The following is a 6,000-nucleotide window of genomic DNA, read 5'->3' on the forward strand; positions in this document are numbered from 1 at the left end:
CTGGAGACACGGATCTCATGCCAAATGTAATGGGCTGTGTCAAGTGGCTCTGTAGGCTTGTCATGCATACGTACCATCAAATCAATGCAGTAGTTGCGAGCCCTCGAGCAATCCCCCTTCTTAGGATAAAGCGTGAGAAGCACAATTTGATAGAGAATGTAGTATGGTGTCTGGAAGATGGGTACTTCATTGGGTGGATACTCACCTTCCTCCGGGGTGAGCTGAGTGGTAGGCTTAACAAGCGCCATGCAAGCATAAACCCCTTTGGGCCTATGTAGTGGATCCAAACTGTGGATTTTATGGCTAACACCAGAGAAGCCCAAAATCTGAACAAAACATTCATAGGTGATGCTCCAGCACTGTATCATCGGTCATCCAGGTGAGAGTGTTGTTGGGGCCAAAGAAGCAGGTGGCATATAACTGAAGGATGGCAACTTCATTCCAATAACACTTGAAAGTCATTGCTGGACTGAGAGCCATATCATCAATGATCTTGACCGTGTTGTCAGGAAACATGGCGGGATGATCACGCATGAATTGAAGATCCAAGTATTTATGAGGAGCAAGTCCATGCCCACGGATGAAGCTAGAGTAGAGACCATGCTGCATGCGAGGATGGAACCGAGGATCCTCTGCATCCGCCACCATCTCATATGGGTTGGTATCCCGTCAAAACTGAAGATATGGACCATCCCCCACGGTCTTGAAATCGTGAGTGGGGCGAGCCCCGCTGAAAGGGATCTCCATGGAGATGTGACAACCATGGATAATGGGCAACATAGAGCCCCGGATTGGAGGCACAGGCGCCCTCCGGGTACCCGGTTTCGACTGGCAAACAGAGCTCCTACGGGCAATGTCCTCCCCTTCCTCCCCAACATAGTCTGCATTATCCAGATCGGAGGCCGACGAACTGGGTGAGGGAGCCCGACGCTTCTTCTTAGAACCGGTGGTGGTCTTCTTGGGTCCGGTGGTGGTCCGCTTCTTCTTAGGTTGAACATGTTCCTAGGAGTCGGTGGAACCTTGCCGGCGATCGACTGAAACGGATACACGATTAGGATACCGATGAGAAGTAGCCAAAAAGGTATGAACAAGGATAAAGCAATTAAACAGTGGGGATGTGGACATTTTTGAACATGACCATAGGACAAGTCCGAGTGGTAGATAAAAAATTGACATGCCCATGGTTAAGTTGTTTAGCCAAGTACATAGAGGGGAATTTGGGCTAGGCAAGTGACATCAAATCAATAGAGGGATATATATAAACCTAGAATAGTTGAGGCAAAATAAGAGAAGGCAAGAACAGAAATGACCATATACCCCGTGATGAAGGAGGAGGACCGCTTTGCTTGGTACGCGCCATGAGGAACTCCGGCGACCCACCCTCGAGTCAACACCCCAACTGGCCCTTCCCGGGTGATTCACACCGCAACCCAGGAAATGGATTGGGTGGGAGAGTAGATCAGGAAGAGGAGAAGGCATGGAGAAGAGATCGGGTCCGAATGAGGGAGGAGATGGTCAGGGCGGTCCGGAGCACAGCCCGGCAGCGGCGGCGACGTGAGATAGGTGGGGAGCGAGAAGGGAAGAAAGGGGGAAATGCCCCCAAATCCCAAGCCCCCCCCCCCCGCCCCCGTATTATGTGTCTGTGCGCGTATGAGCCGGACATCCGGTGGAAAAGCCCGGATATCCGGCGACAGGAGGTCAGGGAACTGAATACCAGGGCCTAGATATCCGGCTACTCGAGGCGCCCGAAGTTGTTTTGAGCAGCTGAAAAACATCCAGGGCCCAATGTCCGGCAGTGGGGCTGTATGTCCGACCACTAGACAAAGATACCAACTGGTAGTAAGGTATGTATGGGCCATATAATGATATTTTGATATAGACTCTGCCAAGGAGATTTAGAGATTTTAGAGATGATGTACTAAGAAATTTGGCTACAGTACGATACGCAAGATAACCAACAACATTAAGCGTGGAAAGATCCATATAAGCAATGCACGAGCGGTGACCGAAGTCACCATGTTTGAGCATATGAGACATATTACCGCAAAGATTTTAACTTTGGGTACATAGTCACTACTCCATCATTTAAAGCACCATAGTTTGAAAAACATGATAACTTTGAGAGTGTTTGTTCTATTTATGCATTATGTAGGGAGAGAGTATTCATGAGTTGAATGTCTCCCCCTAAATATATGCCTACATGAAGTCAAGACATTAAGTAAATGCATGTATGGGTACTGGATTTCACATAATGTTGTTAAGCTCCAAGATACCAAGTTCACGCCTAAGTTGACAAAACCTTGCTTCATCCAATGGCTTGGTGAAAATGTCTGCAAGTTGCATGTCTGTACCAACATGAGCAATATCAATGTCACCCTTTTCCACATGATCTCTCAAGAAATGATATCTAATATCAATGTGCTTGGTGCGAAGATGATCTTTGGGATTCTCAGTAATACTGATGGCACTTTCATTATCACATAGAAGAGGCACATGTCTATAGGTGATACCGTAATCCTTCAAAGGTTGCCTCATCCATAGTAAATTGAGTTGCACAACCTGCGGTTGCAAAGTATTCGGCTTCGGCGATGGAGAGGGCGACGCAATTTTGCTTCTTAGAGGACCAACTTACCAGGGAGCGTCCAAGAAATTGACATGCACCGGAGGTGGACTTCCGCCCCACTTTGTCTCCAGCCCAATCCACATTTGTGTACCCAATGTGATCAAACTTAGCATCCTTGGGGTACCATAGACCCAACTTTGGGGCGTGAACAAGGTATCCAAGAATATGCTTAACCGCCTTATGATGAGTTTCCCCAAGGGAAGCTTGAAATCTCGCACACATGCATACACTGAACATGATGTCTGGTCTAGATGCACAAAGATAAAGCAATGAACTAATCATAGAGCGGTAAATAGATGGGTCGAAAGGGATACCGCTTGTGTCTTCACTGAGTACAATTTTTGTTTGCATGGGGGTCTTACAAGGACCAACATTTGTCATGTCAAACTTCTCTAGAATATCCTTGAGGTATTTTGTTTGAGATAAGAAAAATCCTTCTTGAAATTGCTGTATTTGAAATCCGAGAAAGAACTTCAAGTCTGCATTGAGTGACATTTGAAAGTTCTTGGTCATGGAAGCCGCAAACTTCTTGCACAAATGAATGTTAGGGGAACCAAAAATGATGTCGTCTACATAGATTTGGCATAAGATCAAATCACCCCTTTCCCTCTTAGTAAAAAGAGTGGGATCGATCACCCCTCTCACAAAACCATCATCGAGTAAAAACTTCTTAAGATGATCATACCAAGCACGAGGTGCTTGTTTGAGGCCATACAATGCCTTGTGAAGTTTATACACATAGTCCTTGTGATCGGGATCAACAAACCCAGGTGGTTGTGATAAAAATACTTCTTCTTGTAGAGGACCATTAAGGAAAGCACTCTTCACATCCATTTGATGTAATGTAAAACCATTGAAAGCAGCATAGGCAAGTAACATGCGAATAGATTCAAGACGGGTAACGGGAGCAAAGGTCTCACCAAAGTCCAAACCTTCAACTTGTGAGTACCCTTGAGCCACTAACCTTGCCTTGTTGCGGATGATTGCACCATTCTCATCTTGCTTGTTCTTGAAAATCCATTTTGTTCCAATGACATTGTGTTCTGTAGTTGATCTCTTGACTAATGACACACTTGGTTGCGTTCAAAACTGTTCAACTCTTCTTGCATAGTGATACGTCTCCAACGTATCTATAATTTTTGATTGTTCCATGCTATTATATTACCTGTTTTGGATGTTTATGGGCTTTACATTACACTTTTATATCATTTTTGGGACTAACCTACTAACCGGAGGCCCAGCCCGTATTGTTGTTTTTTCTGCCTATTCTAGTGTTTCGAAGAAAAGGAATATCAAACGGAGTCCAAACGGAATGAAACCTTTGGGAGTGTGATTTTTGGAACAAGCGTGATCCATAGGACTTGGAGTGCAAGTCAAGAAGCAATTGAGGAAGCCACGAGGGTGCAGGGTGCGCCCCCCTACAGGGCGCGCCCCCTATCTCGTGGGCCCCTCGGGCGTCCACCGATGTACTTCTTCCTCCTATATATACCCATATACCCCGAAACCAGCACGGGAGCCACCGAAAAACTATTTCCACCATCGTAACCTTCTGTGTCCGCAAGATCCCATCTTGGAGACGTCGCCGGCACTCTGCCGGAGGGGGAATCCACCACGGAGGGCCTCTACATCAACTCCAAGGCCTCTCCGATGAGTTGTGAGTAGTTTACCACAGACCTTCGGGTCCATAGTTATTAGCTAGATGGCTTCTTCTCTCTCTTTGAATCTCAATACCATGTTCTCCTTCCTCTTCTTGGAGATCTATTTGAAGGAAATATGCCCTAGAGGCAATAATAAAGTTATTATTTATTTCCTTATATCATGATAAATGTTTATTATTCATGCTAGAATTGTATTAACCGGAAACATAATACATGTGTGAATACATAGACAAACATAGTGTCACTAGTATGCCTCTACCTGACTAGCTCGTTTATCAAAGATGGTTATGTTTCCTAGCCATGGACAAAAGAGTTGTCATTTGATTAATGGGATCACATCATTAGGAGAATGATGTGATTGACATGACCCATTCCGTTAGCCTAGCACTTGATCGTTTAGTATGTTGCTATTGCTTTCTTCATGACTTATACATGTTCCTGTAACTATGAGAATTATGCAACTCCCGTTTACCGGAGGAACACTTTGTGTACTACCAAACGTCACAACGTAACTGGGTGATTATAAAGGAGTACTACAGGTGTCTCCGAAGGTACATGTTGAGTTGGCGTATTTCGAGATTAGGTTTTGTCACTCCGATTGTCGGAGAGGTATCTCTGGGCCCTCTCGGTAATGCACATCTTTATAAGCCTTGCAAGCAATGTGACCAAATGAGTTGGTTACAGAATGATGCATTACGGAACGAGTAAAGAGACTTGCCGGTAACGAGATTGAACTAGGTATTGGATACCGACGATCAAATCTCGGGCAAGTAACATATCGATGACAAAGGGAACAACGTATGTTGTTATGCGGTTTGACCGATAAAGATCTTCGTAGAATATGTAGGAACCAATATGGGCATCCAGGTTCCGCTATTGGTTATTGACCGAGAATAGTTCTAGGTCATGTCTACATAGTTCTCGAACCCGTAGGGTCCGCACGCTTAACGTTACGATGACAGTTATATTATGAGTTTATGAGTTTTGATGTACCGTAGGAGTTCGGAGTCTCGGATGAGATCGGGGACATGACGAGGAGTCTCGAAATGGTCGAGACGTAAAGATCAATATATTGTACGACTATATTCGGAGTTCGGAAAGGTTCCGAGTGATTCGGGTATTTTTTGGAGTACCGGAGAGTTACGAGAATTCGCCGGGAGAAGTATTGGGCCTTATTGGGCCATACGGGAAAGAGAGAGGGGCTGCCTAGGGCAGGCCGCGCGCCCCCCAAGGCCTAGTCCGAATTGGACTAGGGGGAGGGGCCGCACCCCCTCCTTCCTTCCCTTCTCTCTTCCCTTTCCTTCTCTTCTACTCCTACTACATGGAAGGTCTCCTAGTTGGACTAGGAAAGGAGGGAGTCCTACTCCCGGTGGGAGTAGGACTCCTCCCTGGCGCGCCCTCCCTTGGACGGCCGCCCCCTCCCCCTTGCTCCTTTATATACGGGGGCAGGGGGGCACCCCATGACACACAAGTTGATCTACGGATCGTTCCTTAGCCGTGTGCGGTGCCCCCCTCCACCATATTCCACCTCGGTCATATCGTCGCGGAGTTTAGGCCAAGCTCTGCGCCGGATGAAAATCATCATCGTCACCACGCCGTCGTGCTGACGGAACTCATCCCCGAAGCTTTGCTGGATCGGAGCCCGGGGATCGTCATCGAGCTGAACGTGTGTTGAACTCGGAGGTGCCGTACATTCGGTGCTTGGATCGGTCGGATCGT

The sequence above is a fragment of the Triticum aestivum genome, chromosome 2B (assembly GCF_018294505.1).
Source record: "Triticum aestivum cultivar Chinese Spring chromosome 2B, IWGSC CS RefSeq v2.1, whole genome shotgun sequence".
In the NCBI taxonomy this organism is placed as follows: Eukaryota; Viridiplantae; Streptophyta; class Magnoliopsida; order Poales; family Poaceae; genus Triticum; species Triticum aestivum.